General features: G+C 42.4%; 1 protein-coding gene across 1 annotated transcript in view; it reads right to left on the reverse strand.

Moving 5' to 3' along the window:
- Nucleotides 1-23,332, reverse strand: part of RHBDD1 (rhomboid domain containing 1) — a 106,048-nt gene extending 82,716 nt beyond the window's left edge. Inside the window, exon 1 of the mRNA XM_054585605.1 lies at nt 23,284-23,332. The gene's annotated coding sequence lies outside the window, so the exon portion shown is untranslated. The remainder of the gene's footprint in view (nt 1-23,283) is intronic.
- Between the last annotated feature and the right edge of the window lie 309 nt (nt 23,333-23,641).

The following is a 23,641-nucleotide window of genomic DNA, read 5'->3' on the forward strand; positions in this document are numbered from 1 at the left end:
AAGAGTCCCAAGCTCCGGCAGCCTGCTTCTCCACCACAGGTCCTGGGCCGGCCTTGTGACTTGCATCAGCTGACAGAACGCAGAGGAAGGGCTCAAGACGACCTGAAGGCTTCTGCTCTCTCTCTTAAGACCCTCCCATACAAGCCTGTGGACACGTCCAAGGTAGCCAGGCACCCAGATGACCCTGCCACCAGCCAGTATTGCCCAAAAGCAAAGCTGTCCAGGTGACCAGCAGCTGACCACAGACGCATCAGTAAGTCCAGCTGCACCCAGACTAATTTGTTGACTCACAGAACAGTGAGCCAAATAAACGATACTTTATTTCATGGACTTTTGGAGTGGTTTGTTATACAGCAATTCTGACCAAATACAGAAGGCATCACAGACTAAAGATGCAAGAGATAAAAAGAATCAAGTCCTTAAAGGGAAGAGTCTTGATCGTTATGATATTTATGTCAGGTGCAAATATGGGTCAACAGACAGGCAGATTAGGAGGGAGAATGCTGGAAAAGCGCCCCTGTAGGGGTCCTGTTTTCTCTGTGGAGCTTTCGTGGCCTCCACCAAAAAGGAAATGCACTCTGATACCGTGAAGATTCTTATTCAGAGAGCACATCAGAACATCCATGGGCTTTGGAGCGAAAAAGGCAGGATTCTCCTACTTACTAAGCCTCTTAACTTTAATTTCTTAAACTCTCTTCAATTTTTTTTCACTTTAAATTAGGAACAGTATCGCCTTCTCAGGATGACTGTAACATGTCTGGAACAAAGTTGTTGCTGAATAAATGACAGGAACTTTTTTCATTATGATAAGGCAACCTCACTTATGTGAAAAATCCTCTGCAAATGGGAGCATCCTAATAAGGCTCAAATGTACGCCCCACGCTATCCTACAGAGTCTCACTTACATCACCTCCAAAAGAGATGCCCAAGAAAAAAATGACACGTGTGTGTGACTCTCCCCATTATTAGCACAACCCAAGTTTCTTTGTTGCCATGGGCTCCTTACTGTCGTTTTGTACCATTCTCATGAACTAGAGAATTTAATAAAATTTCAACTGAAACATTCCCAAATAATTTGGGAGAAGCGGCCTGTTTTTCACATTGGCCTCCAAGATGATTTTCTGCTCCAACCCCTGTGACTTTCTTACCATCCTCCTAAATAATGACATGTATCAAACAGCATTACCTATAATAGGAGCAAGGAAAAAGCATGGCCTTGATCATGAAGCAACAAATAAACCCTTAGGTATCAATACAAACAGTACCTACGGGGGCCAGGCTGTGAACAGCAGAATAGTCAACACTAATTATGTCTTTGCTTAAGAAAGTCCTTCCTTGATTGGAATCATGAGTGATGAGGACTATAAACAAAAGACCAGTGGAATTTCCCCGGTGGTTTTTCACTCTGCACTCAGGCTCGCATTACATTTGCTCTACTTCTGCCAAGTCCACGGGTCCCCTTCCGTTCGCCTGACCACTCTGCTCACCTCCCACGGCCGCCAGCTCCTGCTTCCCCGGACCCAGTGCTTTCCACCGCACCACCCCTCCTTCCAAGCCCCCGTCTCTGCTTTTCACTTCTCATCTACCCTTATTCTTTTTTGCACACACTTGTGGAATTCCACTCTCATGGTTTCTATAATTCTTTTTATCAGATGATTCCCAAATTTATATTTTCAGCCCTGATTTCTCAGTAGGTTTCTGAGACATAATTTTATAGGAAGTATATAGTCTGTCTGATCTCTTTGGTTTCTAGAAATTGAATTGTCCCTCTTCTCACAGAATAACCACTCAGCATTCCTTCCAGCACGCATTCATTTAATGAATATCAGATGCCAAATGCATGCCAGTCACTAGAAGTAGAACAAAAAACAAAACACTTACAACACCAGCCCTTGAATGGTCCCTTTCTATCTGTTGAAGGAAATAAACATACTGGCTGCAGAAAATCAAAAGATGAAATCAAATGATGTGGTTCATATTCTCAACAAATGTATACTTAATGTGAAGGGAGATATAACCACAGTCAACGTGAAAAGGGCATAATATGCTGGGCTCTGCTTTCATAAAGGCCACTAGAGTATTGGTGTAGGTAGAATGTAAGTTTGAGTTTTAAGTAGCGAAGGTTAATTGGCACTATTTCATACCAGCTCTATCTGTGGCCCAGTTTCCTGCCTTGTAGGTTGAGTCAGCCACCCAAAGTGAGGGATGCAGCCCATAAATAGGTAACAGAAAATCCAGCTGGTACATGTGAAGATCAAATTTGTAACTTGACCTCGTGGACTTAGAATACCAAAGACAACAGATGACAAGAAGTTGAGTGTTGACTATAAAATGAGCATAGCTTTGTCCCACCCATCAAAAACACAGTAATTTTTAGAGTGCTGAGTTATAAGAGCGACCGCAGAGGCAGGATCGATTATAGCAATTTCCGTAGGAGCCGGAAACTGGTACCATGTGGTTGATTTTGGAAGTGATTTTATTTATTCTCATCTGAACCTGGACCATAAAACCAGTTCCTGCAGCTTGAGGAAGAGCAGGCTAGTCCTTGCGTACCCTAGTCCATGAACACCCACACTCAGTGGGTCCCAAACGACACTGGGCCACCCCTTCCAAGTCTGTTCTTCCTCCCATGTTCCCCACCCATCTCAGAACATGGAATCTCCAGGCACCCGGTTGGCCAAGTCAGAGATGCAGAAAACGTCCTTTACACGTCCTTGGCCCTCATCACCTTGTTATCCCCAGAACCCCTCTCTAAGGCTCAGTTAGTTCTTCCAGTTGGTTACTGACCTATTTCTTTCTAACTCTAGGGCCACTGCTCTAGTCTAAGTCACCATGATAACTTGCCTGAATTACAGCAAACCTCCTAAATGGAGCCTCTGCTTCTCCTCTTACACCCACCAACTGTCTTCTACCACCACTCAGGGTAATGTTTACAAAGCTACAGCGGGAGTCCCCTGCATAAGTCTGTAGTGGCTCATCGGTACAGGTGGAATGAAGACCAGGCTCTTCACCGCAACTAAACGTCTGTGGTTACTAGTGCTCTGCCCACCTCTCTGGTCTCATCGCAGGCTGGTCTCGGCCACGGTCACTGTGTTCCAGCCACATGGGCGCTCCCACACCAGGAGCTCTAGGGATCACGGCATGAAGGGCCAAGGGCAGAATCACCTCACCCGTTTTGACCGCCACTGAATATCCAGTGCCCAGCACAGGGACTGGCACTGGATACAGTCAGTGTTTAATAAGCACTTGCCCAGTCACTCAAGATGTATTTGTATCTTTTAACGCAATACATCTTTATTACACAATCAGTGAGACTGAATGGAAAGGTCTGAATACCTCTGAGATGTTTATCTCTAAGAATTTTTCCTACAATTGTAGCAACCTTCCAGAATGCTACACGTATTGTTCCACTTACCATATTTAGTTCCACAACAGTTTTTATACACATTTTTATCCCAACTTTACAGAAATTAACCTCTAATCCATTTAAAATGTATTAATAGGTTATTTTGCCAGAGCTATTTGATTTAAAAAATGACATTTTAATTATGTAGTAATACACACTGGACAGCTCTATATCAAGGCTGTGACAGAAATGGAAGACTTCTTGAAATATTGATAGGAAAATTAGCCATATTTACTTTTAATGAGAAATTAAAAATTTAACAGGTATGTAATAAGAAAAACTAAGTGGCTAGAACAAACAAAAGAAACTGAATTCATAACTTGGGAAACCAATGTGTCTCAAGGGGGAGAGAAAGGAGTTTTATAAAAAAGGGAAAGGAAACTAATTATGGTGATTTTCAATTCTACTTAAAGAAGCAGGAAATATTTTCATGATTATAATTTACCGGGAAGGTATATATCTGAACTTTCAATTTAAATGTTCAAGAACAATTCAGAATTTCCAGTCAAGATGGAAGCATAGGTAGACATGCTTTGCCACCTCGAACAACCACAGAAAGAATTACAACTAGACCTCAAAACAAGTAATACCCAGAACTGTCAGAAAACCAAGCTGTATGAAGTCCACCAACCAAGGATTTAAAGAAGCCACATTCTTCCAGAAGGGAAGGAGGGGCGGAGGCACGGAGATGCAGAGACGTGGAGATGGGCAGAGAGGCCCGGAGACGCAGAATGGCATGGAGAGGCAGTGGCAGAATGGGCAGTCCCACATTCATGTGTGGTGAATAAAAATCGGGAAGGACACCTTGGGAACAAGAGATCCTGGCCCCAGGCAAGACTACAGAGCCCAGGGTTCCAGCCCCAGGAAGATAAATCCCCATAACTTCTGGCTATAAAAATCAGTGGGGTTGGGACAGCAGAAGAAACTGCCAGATTTTCAGGAGAGTCTGCTTCAAGGACCTGTACAGACTTAGAACATATGCAAACCCACCCACTCTGGGATTCAGCACCAGGGCAACAGCTGGAGGGGCACCAGATACATACAGGAAGTGGGTGAAGTGACTGGAAATGGGACGAATACCAGGCAAACCTCCAGAAGCTAGGCAGTGGCACTGTTCCCTCTCCAAGCCCTCCCCCCACACAGAGCCACAAAGCCTTGAAGCAGGTTGCCCCGCCCTGGTGATTACATAAGGCTCTACCCCACACAATTTGCAGGTATCTTTTCTATAACCAGTCATGTTATTAAGACAGGGAATCAAAGCAGCTCCACCTAATATACAGAAACAAACACAGGGAGGCGGCCAAAGTGAGGAGACAAAGAAATATGGCCCAAATGAAAGAACAGGACAAAACCCCAGAAAAAGAACTAAACAAAATGGAGATAACCAACCTACCAGGTGCAGAGTTCAAAACACTGGCGATCAGGATGTTCAAAGAACTCATTGGGTATGGCAACAACATAAAGGAAGAAATGAAGGTTACACTAAGTGAAATAAAGAAAAATCTACAGGGAACCAACAGTGGAGGAGAGGAAGCTGGGATTCAAATCAACAATTTGTAACATGAGGAAGAAATAAGCATTCAACCAGAACAGTAAGAAGAAAAAAGAATTTAAAAAAACAAGGAGAGTGTAAGGAGCCCCGGGAACATCTCCAAATGTACAAATGATTCAGATGAATCATAGGGATGCCAGAAAGACAAGAGGAAGAACAAGAAATTAAAAACTTATTTGTAAAAATAATGAAAAAAACTTCCCCAATTTAGCAAAGGAAATAGACATACAAGTCCAGGAAGCACAAGAGTTCCAAACAAGTGGACCCAAAGAGGACCACACCAGGATACATCATAATTAAAATGTCAGAGGTTCAAGATAAAGAGAGAATCTTAAAAGCAACAAGAAAAAAAGCAGAGAGTTACCAACAAAGGAGTTTCCATAAGACTGTCAGCTGATTTCTCAAAAGGAACTGCAGGCAAAAAGGGGCTGGGAAGAAGCATTCAAAGTCATGAAAATCAAGGGCCTACAACTCAAGATTATTACTGTATCCAGCAAAGTTATCGTTTAGAATGGAAGGGCAGATAAAATGCTTCCCACATAAGGTAAAGGAGCTTATCATCACCAAGCCATTATTATGTGAAATGTTAAAGGGATTTATTTAAGAAAAAGAAGAGCAGAACTGCAAATGTTAAAATGGCAACAAATTTACAACTATCAACAACTGAATCTAAAAAAACTAACTAAGCAAGCAAGCAGAATAGAAATATAATCATAGGTATAGAAATCATTTGGAGGGTTATCAGCTGGGAGATGGAAGGGGAAGATGGGGGAAAAGGTACAGGGATTAAAAAGCATAATTAGTAGGTACAAAATAGACAGGGGTGGGTGTTAAGAATAGTATAGAAAATGAAGAAGCCAGAGAACTTATACGCATGACCCATGGACATGAACTACGGTGGAGGCGGGGATTGTTGGAAGGAAGGGGGGTGGGGGAGATTGGGACAAGTGTATTAGCATAATCAATAAAATATATTTAACTTGTGAGAATTTTAACTTGTGAGAATATACAACAGTTATAAATTATGTTTCCAATTTGGCATCTAATAGTAACCCAATTAATTTCACAGAAAGAAATTACAGAGTCTTAATGGGAATAATTGAATGCTATTCTAAAAGCAGCCTTCCATATCGCTAAAAGTACAGCAAATCTTACAATTATTCACTGAGAATTTTTAAAATTGCGTGTTTTTCTTTAAGACTCAAGAAAAGGTCTATTGCACATATTTGAGAAAGATTAATACTGTTGCCATTACTACCATATTTTTCATGCATTTGGTAAATTTCATTGAATAGTTCCATATATTTTAAGGATATTCCTTAAAAAGTCATGAGGAGAAAGTAGGTTTGTTCAAATTATTTGACAAGTATCTTTCAAAGGCCTACAATCACTCAGGTTCAGTGCTTTGCAATGACTGGCTTTCTTGATGCTTAAAACTTGGTTTGTTTGTTTTTTTTAAATTGAGATATAATTCACATACCATAAAATTCACTCTCTTAAAGCGTATGATTCAGTGCTTTTTAGTATATTTACAAGGTTGGGAAAACAACACTGTTCTCTAATTCCAACCCATATTCATTACCCCAAAATGACACCCTGTCCCCATTAGCAGTCACTCCCACTCCCCCTACCCCCAGCCCCTGGCGACCACTCATACACTTTCTGTGTCTATGGATTTGCCTATTCTGGACGTTTCATATATACAGAATCATATAACATGTGGCCTTTTGTGTCTGGCTGCTTTCATTTGGCATAACGTTTTCAAGGTTCACCTATGTTGTATCAGGTATTAATATAATAGTTCTTTTTATGGCAGAATAACATTTCATTACACAGAGATACCACAGTGTACTTGTCCATGTTATCAGATGATGACATCTGGGTTGTTTCCACTTTTCGGCTACCGTGAATAATGCTGCTATGAACAGTCATGCACAATTGTTTTTATAGGAACGTAGATGTTGTTTTCAGTTCTCTTGAGCACATACTGAGTAGTAGAATTGCTGGATCGTACAGTAAGTCTTTGTTTAACTTTCTGAGGAACTGCCCAACTCTTTTTCAAATTTCTGCATTTCCTCCAACAGTGCAAGAGAGTTCCACTTTCTCCACATCCTCAACAATACTTGTTTTTATGCAGTTGTTAATTATAGCCACCCTAGTGAGTGTGAAGTGGTATTGATTTACATGTCCCCAATGACTATTGATGAGCAAATGCTTAAATTTTCATTGCTTAAAACATAATATAAACACACATGCTCACCAGGTACACAGAACCATAAAGACAAGCTCGCTGTCTTTCTCTCTCTCTTCCTTCCTTTCCTTCCTTTCTTTCCTTCCTTCCTTTCCTTCCTTCTTTCCCTCCCTCCCTTCCTTCCTCTGTCTCTCTCTCTCTCTCTAACGGTTTAACAAGCTCAGGTCAAAAGAATGCTTCAGAAAGAAAAATGAAACTACAGAGATCATCCAGGTTAAAGGGCAAGGAATTTAGTGCTCCTATCCCCCTGTGATGTGTTGAACATAAACAGGATTGTAGTTTAACAGCAGGGGCAGTGCTTAGACCAACACATTCAACTAAGATGTTACAAAAGCCTTTTTTTCTTTCTTTCTTTTTTTTCAAGAAACAGAATGTTAGTGTGCTTTATTGCTTCAAACAAAGCAAATATGCTATGGAAATAGCAGACTATGCTAAACATAGAAACTTCCTCTGCTTTTTAAATGACAGGAGCTGGACAACAAATAAGTACATCATAAATATCACATGAATTCAGTCAAAACACACACGAAAAACACTATTTGCTTTTTTCCCCCTTTTATTCCGTTTCAGTACCGTCTACTCTCTCCAGGAATGAACTGAACCGGACCACCTCTTCTCCTGTGGCCCTCTCGGGAATCTCGTCATTCATGGCTTTGCTAATCCAAACATAAGATTATTTTCTCCGCTTGTTACCTTTGGACCAATAGATGAGAACATTTTAGTGCAAGATCACAATAATAATAAAATTCTCATCTTCTTCCAATAAAACTTCTTAGCATTTTATTTTTCCTAAAAGGTATTAGCTTCCTTAGGCCCCCAAAGGGCCTAATTACAAAATACACATTTTCAAGACAGTTTTCAAAAACAGGAAAAGTGTACACTATGTATTTGCATTTAATGAAAAGCAACAATTTATTAATGAAAGGCTTGCAAAGTAATTTGCTTCCTCTTTTCAAATACATTGAATGCATTTCAAAAAGCTTACACAATATATATGCAACACATAGTTTTTATATGCAATACATAGCTATACGTATAACATATAATTTATGATTATAAGACAATATTGAAATATTAAGTGTAACAGCTTCACATCATTACACCATGTTCAATCCACCACACCACATCGGCCGCCTGAGTTGATTAGTGAACGGGGAGTCCCGGGGACGCGGGGTGAAATCTGCATCAGAGGCCCGCAAGAGGCCCTGTGCTCACGGAAGATTATCAAATGAACGAAAACTGACTTCATGAATAAAAAATGAAAACTGGAATCCAATTATATCAAGAAGGTAATGGGAACCCAGTCTTTATGAATATTATGCCACTCTCAGTAATTACATTCCAGTATCTATTCATAGAACTATCTACAACTTGGACTCTGTTCCAACAGAAATTGGGAATTAAGAGCATTTCCCCCTCTGAGCGTTGCTGAGACCTCCCTGTATGCGGTGGTCCTCCACACTCACACACTTCATTGTTGTAACCATGTAAGAAATTGTCTCATTTGGCTCCACACAAGCATTGACTATCTCCCTAATGCCAACTGGCTAAATCTCTGTGATTTTAAACTACCAGACCTACAGTTTTTAAGACATAAGACTTCCTTTGTTCCCCTATATATCATCTTCTCAAATGAAAACAAACAAAAAAAATGTCCCTTACCTTAGTGGGACCCTGTCCAACTGTCTTTTATTATAGCCTGCCGTAAGTATCAGTGCCACCCATGTGGAAGGCAGAACACCTGACCTCTGGTGATTAGGATTTAAGACCACTGAAACCATAGAAGTAAAAGAAAGTTCCAGCAAGTAAGCAATGAATAAGGGCATATGTTATGTGGTGACACCCCACCCAAGACCACGCCCTGTCACCTGACAGTCTCCCACAGTCCCCTTTATACCATGCCTGACTCGATTTGCCTAAAATCCAGGCTCATCACGTTATCTCCAAGTCTATCATGCTCTCTTACCTATCATATAACAGCGTTCTGGACTGTAAAACTGAACAGCGTCATGGTTAGTAGAGAGGACTCTGGAACCAGATGGCCTGGGTTCAAATTCCAGCCCAACTGTTTGTAATTGTGTGACCTTGGGCAAGTTCCCAATCAATCCACGCCTAAGTGCCCTCATTTATAAAACATATGCTAACTAATAATAAACCTGCTTCGTGGAGTTGGTGGATTGGCATATGTAAAATATATAGAGCAATGCCTGAAACACAGTAAGCACTATGTAAGTATTAGCATATATTAAATGTTTCTCATCATCTGGTCAACTTCAAGCATTTCAGCCTCAGATGCCACGTCTTAAATAATGTTTATATACCTTCCTCAGTAATAACTGATATTTGTGAAATTACTTATAGTTTACCAAGGAGCTCTATGTAATGTGTGTCATTTAATTCTCACAATCCCATGAGGACAACATTAGTTCTGTATTATCTACTAGCTAGCCTGCACAGCACTTGCCAGGAAAATCATTACCTGTCCTGCCACCAGTCCTGAAGGATCCTGAATAGACTTGCCCACATGAGAAGTAGCTCCATGGAGCTTCTACCCTGGAGAATTTTCTAGGGAGAGTCAAGTGTTAGCCCCCTGCTTTCTCTGTCCAAGGTGCTTAATTAAATGTGGCCGCTCATTGTACGGGCAGCCCCATAGGGCGCTCTCACCACCAGCGGGGTTTCCAGCCTGCAGCCCACGGGCCACATGCTGTCCAGGATGGCTGTGAATGTGGCCCAATACAAAATCGTACATTTACTTAAAATGTTAGGGTTTTTTGTGATTACATGTTTCAATGTATTTAGTGGCTCAAGATGATTCTTCTTCCAGTTAGGCCCAGAGACACCAAAAGGCTAGACAGCCCTGATTACCGTAAGTCGGACTCTTCCAAGCCTAAGTGCCCCATTCGGTGGAAATGCTTTCAGCAGTTTTGGTGTGGAACCACGAGGGAGAGACTGGAATTGCACGTTTTCATACAGGTAAAGAAACCCCAATGACAATGCTCATGATTTGGACTCTGAGGCCTCACATGCAGTGAGTCCCCGCCAGCGGAGCTGCTTTTCTGTTCAGCCCTTCCGTCTGCTTGTCACAGCTGCAAACCTTGCCACTCTCCCTACCCGTGAGGGACCCCACAGTCCTGCCTGTCTGTCACTCAAGAAAGCCGCGGTCTGTACCTCCACAGCATGTAACAGGTGTCTCAAATGTCTATATGTGATTAAATACAAATGTTTTGAAATTCTTGCCTGTGATCTAGAGGAGGCCAGGAGTAGTTCAAAGTGCTGCTTCAGAGCCAATATTTTTTAACTTAAGACACCAGAGTACTAACCCTTAGACAAGATGTCCACCACTTTTCTTTCACATGAACGTTTCTTGGAGGGTAAACTCAAATTTGAGAGAATTTTTTTAAGTACTAAAGGGGACTACAACAATGTCTCACTTTTAGTTCAACCTCTACTTGTAATACATGGTGTAAAATTTAATCAAAACTAATTTGAGTACGAATAAGTAAGAAAAAAGTGATAAAAAGTGTAAAGATTTCAGTACTAACCATTTAGCAAAGGACTTCCTTTTATAAAAAAAGATTACTACTTTCTTTTTTTTTTTTGGAAGTAATGAAACCCATTGAAGTGCAATGCCTATTTTAGAAAAAAATATTACAAGGGGAGAATTATACTTTTAAGACTTCAAAAGCAGTAAACTAATATCTTAAAATAAAATTCTTAGAAAACAAATCAATGGAAGGAAATTCTGGGACACAAAACGACAGAGCTGCTGAGGGCAGAAGGGCATGTCAGCAAGGCAGGGAAAAATGGGTAGGACTTGTATAGGCCAGAAGTAGGCAGACACTGTCCCCTGGGGGAGAGCAGTAGGGCTTCACAATCCATCTTCCACCAAATACCCCAAATTAACATACCGCCTCATTAAAAACAGTATGCTCACTATGCAGACACGTGTTCACGGTGAGTCCCCTGGCCACTGCGCACCCAACAGTGCAACCTACTTCCAACCAGATTTCTGCTTCTGAGTCCCATAGATAGGAAAATTCTAGAGCCACTGACTTACAGGAGCCACTGCATGCAGACATTTTAATAAAATTTGCTTTGCACACACAAAAATCACGGAGGCAAAACTCAGGGGGTAGCTATGAAAAGAGAAGTTTAAATTAAATACAGGAAAGTGGTTTCAAATGATACAATCATGTATGAGTATACTTAGCCATAGAAATACCTTCCAAAGGCAATAAATGGAATCAGCAAAAGAAACGGTCAAGTCGGGTCCTGATAAGCAGTTAGTTCTACCTTATCGAGCCTAACAATGTCCAGGAAGCGGTAAGATTGACGGACTGCTGGAGAAGGCTAGATCAATTCCACCTGCGAGGGACCACAGCACAGCACGCAGTACACAAGGTTAAACGCAAGACTTCAGCTTCCACGCTGGCCCTGCCACTGAGGAGGAGGTAGAAAGGTCTAAGAACTAAAAGACAAACCAAGCAAACAAAAAGCCACCAGCACTACCACAACCAAGACCAAGTTTTGCTACTACACTGAGGACTGGCTGCTGAGGGTAACAGTTAAAAAAAAAAAAAATTCTTAGGAATACCAAGCTGGTTTCAGGTAAAGGCAAAGGACTCAGAAAAGGAGCGGCAGATTTAGGAAACGCTCTAAACTAGTTTCAACCACACCAGGCTGCAGTGTCAGTTTAATGTCAGTTGAATTAAGGAAAGAAAATAAAGATCCCCAATTCATTCATTCCAAGGAACTAGGGGTTTTGCTGGAGTGAAAGGAAAAGACGAGGCTGTGCTCGTGGTGAGCGTTCTGCTGGGGATTTCTGGCAATTTGAAAACTTTAGATAAAGAGCACAATGAGGGTTAAGACTAACTGGAGAGGCTACTCCCCAGTGAGCGAGCGCTTCCTCCCAGACAGGTCTGCCCCCAGCTTTGGGATCCTCAACGTCCAAGATCATCAAACTCTTGAATGGTCCGTCTCTCTAGGCTGAGTTAGATTAAGCTAATTTGCAGCCCAGGAAGCTCAGAAAGTTGAAGTCTAGTCTTAAACATGAAATGTTTTCCCCAAACGCATAGACTCGGACACAGGAAGAGGAAAGGACAGACAGATGCAGAGAGAGAGACACAGAGGAAAAAAATCTATCAACTCTGCCTGGTGGAAGAAAGTTGAACTTCTTTTTAGCTTAGAAGAGGCTAAATGTGAACAAGGTCACCAATATGATTAGTTAAAACAAAGTGACACACTGACCATCTCTCAGGCCAGGCAGAGTTTTTAGGCTCAGAGAAAGAAAAGGACAAAGTGCACACAACTATTCCTTGTTTCAAAGGGATTCAGAAGTTGCTTCGGTTATTCCCTGCACGTTATCAGAGGTGCTTAACCCCCACCGGGTAACAGACTGTCGATTCAGAGGCAGAACTATCCCTGCTCCCCTTCTGAGTCACCGGGAAAGTCTGACAGAAGGTTCTGGAGTAAACAGGAGCCCTTCCGGGCACACCCGTACTTGTATTCACTCACTGCTCCCCATTTGCTGCGTGGCTTTCAAGCGTCCTCCCCGGGATCGGGGGAAATGTCCAGCAAATCACATGCAGGCGCAGGGCCTCTGTGTGGCCCTGCCTGGGCTGTCCCAGGGTTTGGGACGCCAAGAAGGGGGGACCCTGGAAAGCTCCCCTGCCCTACAGACTCTGCCCAGAACCACGCACATGCATGTGAGGCCAGGACGTTGGCCCCTTAGAAGGGTGGCCAGGCCTCGTTCCTCTCTGCACCTCCCTGTCTTTGGGAAAAACTCTTTCAAGTGCAAATATCCAAATCAGGTGGGGACATTCCAGTGTCTTAAACCCAACCAAAACAACTGCTAAAACAACAAAACAACAAAAAGACAACCTTTGTGCAGCTCTGTAATGGTAGGATAAGAGACCTTGCTAAAAGCTCCCTAAAGCCCTGGTAATTAAAGTTAAAACATTGAGTAAAACATTTAAAACCTTATCTTCTATTACTCTCCTAAGCCTGGTTTCCCAATCAGATCATGTTTGCCTCTGGGTCTTTGCTCAATGCCAAGTGATGGCTAAGACGGCTGCTCTTTTTATTATCTGTGTTACTTATCTGGGGCAAATTCATCAAGCCATGTCTGTTTCCCCACCTGTATAATGGGTTGATATGAGGATTCAACTAGCATACTCTTGATGAGTGTAGCTACTTGTTCTTATACATCACTTATAGTTTGGGCTTTTCTCAGAAGCAGACTCCAAGACAAGCGTCTCTGTGCAAGTAATTTACCTGGGAGGCAATGGATACCCTGGTAGGGTTGGGGGAAGCAAGACAGGGAAGACAAGGCAGCCAAAAATGTACACATTATTAAGCCAGCCATCACACTGGGAACCCTAGAAGCTAGTAGAGCTATGCCTCAGTGCTTATCCGCCAAAGGCTAGGGGTCTGCCTTAACTCCCTGTCACTTGGGGCTTGCCATAGCAGGTGGAGCAAGTGCCAGGGGCCAGAGAAAGCACTTAGGCAAAGAACCGCAGGTGCCAAGGCTAGAAGTCTGTTCTACGGCTGCACTATGGGCCAGCGAGCATGGTACGGGGGCAGGGCCCCTACAGCACAGCCAGCATCACTCCCTGACGGGGCTCCGTTGCTTCTGCTGCGGCGCTTGTTTTGAAACAAGCAAATGCGTTCAAATGTAATTAATATATCAGGGAACAATCTGAGCATAATGCATATTTACTGTTTGATTACGCACAATTTCATCCACAGGATGAGTGCAGAAAGCTGTACCCAGCTGAAGCAAGCTGCGTGGAAATCCACAAAATGTACACATCTGCACCCCCCACCACCAGCTATCTCAAGTTCAGTGTGTTATGAATTACACCCATCCACGTCTGCAGGTATATGATCCGCCATCTGATTCTGGATAAGCTTCCTCCCTCCACTGACGATAATTCACAAGTTGCGATCCTTCTGACAACCACTTCCACGAGCAAAGTGTGGTACTTTTTGAATGGATGATGCCATATTTATTGTAGCACTTACGTATTTTTGGATGATTTAACATATAAGATTTTGCCACCATTTTTATTAGGTTCCTCTCTCTCTCTCTTTTTTAATGTACCACTGAGTTTTTTGTGTGTTTCACACCTAACAGCATGTGCTTCCTAAGCTCTGTGTTTTTTTTTTTTCCTGATCGTACATGGAACGGTGATTTTAGGAATGCCTCTGTCACACTCCAGCAGAGCTGACGCTGCCACTCGTATGGAGTGCAGGAGGGAGGACAGTCGACACCCAGGAACTGGTGCTCGCTTATTATGCCACTTCCTCTCCATGTTTACCATTATAATCCCACCTATTAACCAAACTCACCAAAGTCAGAGGCTCTCATCACTCAAATACTTAAAGTGCCTCATGCTCTGAACTTTCTCAGACAAATTAGCATTAAGAGGGGACCAATTCTCTCTCAACCTATCAAATATGTCCCTATCTTTCATGTCTTCCCTACCAAAAGTTGTTTTGCCTTCCTTCACATGGAACTTAAAAACAAGATTTATTAAATTTGGGGTATGTGTTTACTAGACTATCCATCCTAAATGTGCCAAGTTTTCCTGTTGGATTGTAATTACTCAATGACACAGACATTTGTGTTCGGCTGGATGCTCTAAGTAGGAGAGTGCGGTATAATATTCGGTTCAAGTATACCAATTTCATCAAAGGACTAAAGAGGAAAAATAAGAGCAAGATGAGATGCTCTGACAACACATGCAGCTCAGTGAACAAACTGCATTTACATGCACTGTGCGTGTTTCACTTGAGGACAGCATGCAAGGTCAAACTACTAACTGTCAGTTACAATAAGCTTCCAAACTTCTGGTCAATTACCTGGTTAATAATAAAAGACAAGGCTCTGACATCATTACAGTTATAATTAATTTACACAGATCAGCTTCCTGTTAATCAAATACATCTTTAAAAGCATTTAATTATTTTTCACCTAGAAAGCAACACTCAGCTTTGTTAACTGAAAAGAAAGCCATCTTGCTGAATTCAACACGAAAGGCTGTCGGGCTGCTCTGAGACACCAGGGACAAAGGGCCACACGGAGCACGCTGCCGCGGTGCAGGCCCGGCGGCCACAGGCACGGCGGACAGCGGCACAAGATGGCAGATGAGGCAACACATTCGGGCAGTTTCCAAACATAAGGAAGTTGGCAGGCAACTGGGCAAAACAGACAGGCTCAGGGAAAAGAAACTTCCCACTGCTTTTTGTCAAAATGACACACAGGGCTAGCAACATTAACATGCGGGGCATAGGACAGCGGTTAAGGGCATGGCCTCCAGGAAAATCTTTACGACATAGCAGCTCTGTGACTTTTTGGAAGTCTTTTAACTGCCATTTCTCACCTGTTAAAGGAAATGATGCAGGCTCATCTGGTGTTGTGAGGATTAAATGACAATATATTGAGATTATATATGTACATATACAAAATCACAAACTGGGAAACGACAATGTCTTTAACCCATATAAACAAATAAATTAAAATAAGGCTTAATATTAAATTTTAAAATAACTTTAAAGCGTTTTTTCTAACTTAGTAACCAATAGTATTTTTCTGGGTTTCTATGATCCCACATTTTTAAACTGCTTCATGTGATTCAGTTACGCACACATTTTTTAAAATAATATGATGGGGTATGTGGAAGACACATGAATGTAAAAACGATTTTCTAATTACAATAAATTTTACAATAAAATGTCAAACCAGAATTTCTGTCAAGACTATCTTTAAATTATCACTACATTTGAGAATTTAATGAGCTTCCATTTTAGGATTTAAAGAATCTGAATATGTCAGCTGGCAACATTTTTATTTTTCCCTCCTTTTTAAAGTGTTACTGTCTTAACAGAAATCATTAGATTATCTTTATACATGAAAAATGAAACTACTGGACTCTGTACATAGCCTTGACCTGTGCCCTACAACGAGGGGAATCAGTGCCAGCTCCAATTCCGATCCATCACCACGTATGACTTCCAGTATCAATCATAAGCCGGTTGTTTCTCTCACAGACTACAAGTTTTAGCGTAATGAGGGCTCATTAAAGTTCTTCAACTGACAGCCCCTCAGATGTAGGTCCCTAGGCCAGCAGACGCGCCGTGAGCAGCAAGGCCGGCACCCCACCACCTCTCCCTTCAGGAGGATTTAAGCAATTCCACTCTCGTGTTTGCTCCTTGCCAGATTTCTGTGTTTGTTTACCTAAAATCAATGAAAAGGTGATAGCCATCACACTCTAAATTAATCTGTGTAAGGACTGTTAGTGAATTATTTATGTAGCTGAAATCTTTCCAGCCTAAGAACTAGTCAAGAGGGGGAAGAGAAGGCCTGACTTCAGAGGTGTTGTCTATGTTCCCAGAAAGCACACAGGACGTCCACTAATTTCTGGGTGGCAGGGACAGCTCGGGGGCTTTTTGCTTGCCCAGCATCAATACTTCATTCTTTCAGTAACAGGGATCTACCCCCTGCCCACACACACGTACACACTGGATGTGGGACCCGCCATCAACAGTGCCAGGGACAGGGCTGGAATAATGACTCTCTCCCTGGAACCTAGAACTCGTGAGAGATACTGAGACCAATGACTTCTGGAGCTGGCTCTCAGAGCATTAACTTAGAGAATTTTCCAGATCTACCAAGTCTATCCAAACCCCAAGAGCTCACCAAGCTCCTTTACCAAGTCCTGGTGGTTTGGTTTTTCTGTCAGCTGAGCTTACCCACACACCTCCAATCTCTTGCTCTTGAATAAATTATCTGGATAAACTAGTTAAATTACTTTTTGTTGTTTGTAGTCAAAGAACCCTACCCAGAATACTAAGGCATTTGCCAAGGGCTGGCAAGCAAATCCTAGTTTGTTTCAAGCATCACCTGCTCTCATTTTCTGCTGAGTACAATATTGTAGCCCATAAGAGAACCGAAATGTGGAGGATCCATAAGCAGCATCTCAAAGGTCTGCTACAGGCATGCCCTACAGAGAAAAGGAATGCACAGCGCTAGGAAGTGAGTGCGAGAGTAACTTCTGCATTACTAAGGCAAAGCCCTCGCAGTCATAGACTTAGTGTATAAATTTGGACACTGAATGAAGGATGTCATTTCAAAAGGATATACAAGTTTATGTTTTTAAAGAAACTTCTACTTATCGAGGTGGTCTTTCAAAGCATCGTGCCCCCTGACTTTGCTCTTCCCTGAAAATAAGACAGGTGTAAACAATAAATGAGATGTTATCACTTGCTGAAAACTTCTGACTAAACTTTTGGAGAATGAATCAATTCGATTCATCCACTCGAAGAAAGAAGGAAAGAAGAAAAAGAAAAAATGAATGAGAATCTCGTCAACCTCACAGCCTTCAGGGAGGATTATGGGAGTATCCCGCATGCTTTCCTTCGGAAAGACTGACCTCTTCATTCTCCACCATGATGCCATTCACTGACAGAGATAAATCATCACATTTTTCTAATCATGAGCCCAGAAAAGAAAGCCAATGAATGTGAAACTATAGCAATGAAAGTATTAAGCATATACTTTTATATCTCACAGTCTATATTCCTTCATTTAATAATATCCGAGCATCCACTAAGGGACAAACTGCCATGGCCTGGAAAGAAAAGCAGACAAACAGCAACGTTATGGTGCGATAAAGAACTGTAACAGAACTGTTTATAAAAGTGCATGGAATGATCAGAAAACAGAGAAATTAGGTTTAAAGTTTTGTATGAGGTGTGGAGGGCAGAAACAAAGGAAATGCTGGGGAAGGCATGATCCTGTGGGCAACGGGGAAGGAGAGAAAATGCCCCATGAAACTCACAGTCGAAAGCTGTAAAGTCATCTCACAAAAATAAAAGGATGTGTTTTAAGTCATCGCTTGGTGGACATACTAGCTACAAGCTGGACATTTAGAAATCTCTAAGGTTTCTTCCTAATACAAAATTGGCATAGTGTGAAAGAAAGGAGGAAATTTTGAATACTTTGGTATGAAGGAAGGTACTTCTGTTAATTGGGCAGTATGCACAGGATTTATTCCTACATCTGTTCAAACTTAGAATCACAACTGATTCATTAGAACACACATAACTGCAAATTGCTGGTATTTGTAACATAAAAAAAAAAAATGTAGCATTTCTTTCACAGTGTTGCCCAAGGCATTTTCCTCAAGGGAAAAAAATCCAAAATTAGGAGTAGCTGTCCATACACACACACACTCCCCTATATATTATTTATAGAATTGAAGTCATTGTAATATGTATACTCATTTCATTCATAACTATCCTGTTTTGTGACTTTGAATTTAAAGTGCATAAGCAAGTTAACACCATGGAGAAACAGCTGTTGTTTCAATGACAACACTCGTGGTGCGGACGCCAGATCTGCAGTCAAACCCGGAGGCCGTCGCTTACTGGTATGTGACCTTGGGAAAATCACATCATCAATCCTGCTGAGCTTCTCTATCCACAGCTGAGGAAAACTTCACTTACTTCTTGGAGTCACTGCGAAGAATCAATGAAATAGCATCTTGTGGGAATGCACGTAGCACACTCCCAAAGTTTGTTTTCCACTGCCCCTTCCTCTCCATAAAGCAATGAGCCTTTCCCCCGTGGGACTAAGCGTCACTGCTTTAAAACTAGGATGCGCGTGTGACGATGTCCATGGAAGTAGGTGGTACGCAACACCAACATGGGAACCTGAACGCACGCCTGGTTGGTTGGCTATCATCTAGGTCACAAAGGGCTCTTGCACGTTATCTATTGCTTCCCAGAAATTTCATACATTTTCTTGTCTGAGTACAGACAAAATTATCCACAGGCTTTGAAATATCACCGTCATGATGTGGCACAGAGCAGCTGGTTGACTGAAAGTGACTCCCCTCCCCCACACTGCAGCTGTCACCAGGGAACCCTCTTCAATGTGTGAAAAAAGACAATGCATTACTACTGCTACCCCTATTAATAACAATCTAACATACTTCGCAGTTGAAATTATTTTTCTTATGAGGGTTCATTATTAACTAAAAATTAGCTCTAAGAACAACCCTTTAACATAAAAATTCAAACCAGCTGCTTTCATACAACAAAAAATCAACGGGCAATAAAAACAAGTAATGTATTTCCATTGACTCCTTAAATCTTTTTCCTTGAATCATTTGTAATGCTAAACAACAGCCAGTTAAAATATTAAATAGTTTTAACAGTGATACAGCTGTCATCCTTGGAGGGATTAAAAAAAAGCTTAGATGATTTCTCAAAAAAAAAAAAAGTGCATAGATGCCTCTCTATTTTTGTAAAATAATCACTCCTCTGCATGAGAAGCTATCCTAGTATGTTTAACACCGCTGAAAGCCTTTTGCATTGTCTTCAGAACGCATTTGTGACTCCCGCTCACAAGAATTCTCCCTGCCATGGCTTTTAAAGGTACAGCTCATCTCCTGAGGATTTCTATCCCATAGATGAAGTTTTACAAGCAATGTCCTGGACCAGGTTCCATGGACATTGGTTCCATGCCTAGGTCCCAGGGATGCCTCAGTGAGTCCCTGCAGAGGGCCTGTGCCCTTCACTAAAGCCACTCGGCTCCTGGGCGCTACACCCAAGATTCTGCTAAATAGTGTTCCCTGCTGAGAAATCTGAGGCCTGTGCTTAGATGACTACAACTGCAGCATAAAAGGAAATCTATCTTTTTAAAGCATCATTTCTATCTTTTTAATGGTGTTTTTTTACTATAGAACATTTATGTATACATGCATATACAGCTTTACATAAATGTATACACTTATCCCTATCCACAAATTACAAAACAAAATTATGGCCCTAGCTAGGCTGCTCAGTTGGTTGGAGGGTCATCCTGTACACTAAAAGGCTGCGGGTTTGATTCCCAGTCAGGGCATGTACATACGTTGTGAGTTCAATCCCTGGTTAGAGCGCATGTGGGTTGCAACCAATAGATATTTCTCTCACACATCAATGTTTCTCTCTCTCCTCCTCCCTTCCTCTCTCTCTAAAACAATCAATAAACACATCCTCAGGTGAGGATTACAAAAAATTAAAAATTATGACCTGGTATGACCCCTTTCAAGCATTTTCCATGCTCATATATTTATATATATGTACACAAAAATACATAATGCCCTGACCAGTGTGGCTCAGTTGGTGAGCATCATCTCGCAAAGCGAAAGGTCACCAGTTCGATTCCTTGTCAGGGCACATGCGGGGATTGCCGGTTCGGTCCTGGTCAGGGCATGTACAAGGGGCAACTAATCGATATTTCTCTCTCACATCAATGTTTCTCTCCCCTTCTCCTTACCTCCCTCTCTCTCTTAAAAAAAATTTAAAAATGCGTAAGAATTTTGCTTTTAAAAAATGGGACAAAAATCCTCTTTATTATTAAACATCCATATTGAAAAATAACTATTTCAGGGCTAACAGTATTTTCTTATACTTTGGTGCAGTTGGTGCATGTTTTCAGTGAGGTCTCTTCTCCTCTAACATAGTGTCCCCTTCTATAACTGACTGTCCCCATTAACTAATTGAAGGTACTTAAATTTTAATCATCCCCTGACCTTCCCCGTCCAGTTAGCACCCACAAAAATATGGAAGTTGCTCTGTGTGGTGCTAAAACTGAAGATAGTGTCTTTCCATCAGATTTAGAATTTTAACTTTCTCCAAGTGTTTGCATTCTCAATAATGGGAAAACTTTGCACTTCAGCACCCTCGACTGTTTAAAAAGAAAAGCAGTGCAGTTGGGTAATAACAAAACTACCTCATTCATAAGGAGGAAATGAATGAGATAGTTAGGTTTGAGGTGGTAACTACCTTTTTCCACTGTCCACCACGCAGCAGTTACAGAGCCTCTACACCTAACACCTGGTGGACGCTTTATGTTTTCTTTTGTTTGATTCAGTGTCCTGAGGCAATCTCGCGCCATGACTTCGATTTTATAGAAGAGGAAATTAACGCTTGGAGGATGTTGACTTGTCTGATGGACACAACTAGCAGTGGCAGAGGCAGGGTTCAAAGCAGGGTCTTCGTGACCCAAAATCACTGCAATATCCCTGCCTGAGACCTAGAACAAGAAAAACGTTTGGGGCCTTTGGAAACTGAATGCTTCATGATGTGATAGCATTACCAAAGTTATTTATAATAGAAGCTTATATCCAAAGTGAAAACTCTCACCCACAATACCCTGCAACCGTGCCATGGCCTTGGAGCAGCACACTCTAATCCAAGCCTGTTGGTTAGGCCAGTGTGGCACTGACCCTTCTCAGCATCGGAATGAGTCTAGGCTTTTGGGCAGCAGTTTCAAATCCTGAATATTTCTCTCCCCTCTCCCTGTGGCCCCCGGAAAGGGAAGGGAAATGTTGTGAGTAAACCCTGCCACGGATGATCTGAAAAAACAACAGGTGGCGGTCACACCTAACTCAACTCCTGTGATGCTCCCAGAAAACGGAGCTCTGGAGAAGGGTGTGATGAGGCCTTCTCAGCTCTCGTGGAGCCTTATGACAGGTGGGAAAGAAAGATAAGGATGGAAACATCTTCAGCCATGTCTTTTGCTTGCAAGTCACTGCTCCGTAATACTTCTCAGCTCTAAGGTAATCTCTGGTCAGTTACCCACCCTACGTTCCTTACCAAATTCTGGGTCAAAAGAAGGTAGAATTAAGCTGAAGAGAACAGAAAGCCAAAAATTTTTAAAGCACAATTAGTAATGCGATTCTTTAAAATGCTACAGTCATGTGTCAGTAGGTGTTGCCATAACTTCGTTGGTATGCGTTAACTTTTAACTGAATATCCTGTCTCCAATAAACCACCTTAATTATACAGAATATAACTGAGAATCCAGAAATAAATAAATAAAATGCTTTTTAAGCAGTGGTCACAGTATCCTTGCATGACAACTAATACCTAACCCAACGAAGAATCCTTCCAACACAATCTATGTATGTATTTTATATTGTCATAAGGGTTATTAAAGAACATCTCATCTTTGAGTGTTTCCTATGTATGCTGGTATTAAACACTTTCCTTGCATGTTCACCCTGAATACTTAGAGCCCTATGAAGTAATCTTTAAGTAACTTGTCCAAGATCCTACACCTTAGAAAGGCTTCACCTGGATCCATTCCATTCTGTAAAATTCCACTGGGATGCTCAAATGGTAGTTATCACTATGCCAGTAATTCCCCCAATTTAGCACCCAGGTGCACTGGGATCAACCAGTAAGACCCCAAAATTTTCATTTTCAACAAGTTCCGAGGTGACACCGATACTTGTAGTCCTGGGGCAATTCAATGTAGTGCTATTCTTTGTTAAGACTACCTCTTTCCCAAGCTCTGCTATGCCAGCAGCAAATTAAGTCTTTAAAAGTTTATTAGAACAAGCCAAAAAAAAAAGAGTCATAAATGTAAGACATTAGACAGACTTTCAAGCCATTCCAAAGAACTTAAAAAAAAAGGAAAATTTAACTGTCATTGAATGTACTACCTACACACATAGGTGGCTCAATCATGATTAAGCAATAATTCATTTTGATAGCACCCTGAGTCTTCGAAAGTGACTGTGATTCGTTTTTGGAGAGGTTTTTACGGTCTGAGCAGAAAAGGGTTAAATTCCCGGAAGCGGATTTCCTGTATTAAAGAGTACGGAAAGTTACTGTTCCGTCAGTACGCGAAACTGAAAGCTGTTGCTGATGCAACGTCGCTGTAAACTTACTGCTTTTAATCCTCCCACGGAGCTAACCTCATTCTCTGAGAGCCTTGGACAGGTAATTCCCGCCGCCGTCAGCCTCAGGGGCAGGGTGAAGACCCCGGCTGGGCTGCTCTAGGGAATCCCCCCCCCCACCACCACAACCCACCCCCGATCGCGTACCCCGAAGGTGCCTAGGATGCCGCATGCCGAGGCTACGCCTCCAGCCCGGACCCATCATCCCTGCTCCCATCCCCAACCCTGCACCGCCCCTCACAGGGGGCCGACAGCCGCCCCGCAGCCCCAGCTAAAGTCTAAAGAAGCCGCGCAGAACCGACCACTCAAATAAAGCGGAACAGGCGCGGAAACTCACGCTCTCTACGGCCCGCCCGCGTCCTCACGCCTTCGCGCGCGCGCGCGCGTCATCACGCACGGGCGTCGATCCCTGTAGCTTCTCGTCCCCGAAGTCGGCCCGGCCCGGCCCGGCCCGGCCCGGCCTGCCCCGCCCCGCCGCGCCCCGCGCCGCCCCGCCTGCCGGGTGCTGCGCTTGCTCTTTTGCGCGCCAGGTGAGCCTCCAGGCCGTTCGTCGCAGCGCTGGCAGGGAGTTGGCTCCGAGGGCACGTAGTAGAGTACCTTCTATTCATCCTGCAACTCCGAGGGAAAAGTGGATAACATTGCCCTCCCTGCCATAAATCACTAGCGTCCTCTACCATGCGTAATGCAAAAGCAAA

The sequence above is a fragment of the Pteronotus mesoamericanus genome, unplaced genomic scaffold, assembly GCF_021234165.1.
Source record: "Pteronotus mesoamericanus isolate MK-2021 breed Mesoamerican mustached bat unplaced genomic scaffold, CSHL_Meso_final contig_90, whole genome shotgun sequence".
Classification (NCBI taxonomy): domain Eukaryota; kingdom Metazoa; phylum Chordata; class Mammalia; order Chiroptera; family Mormoopidae; genus Pteronotus; species Pteronotus mesoamericanus.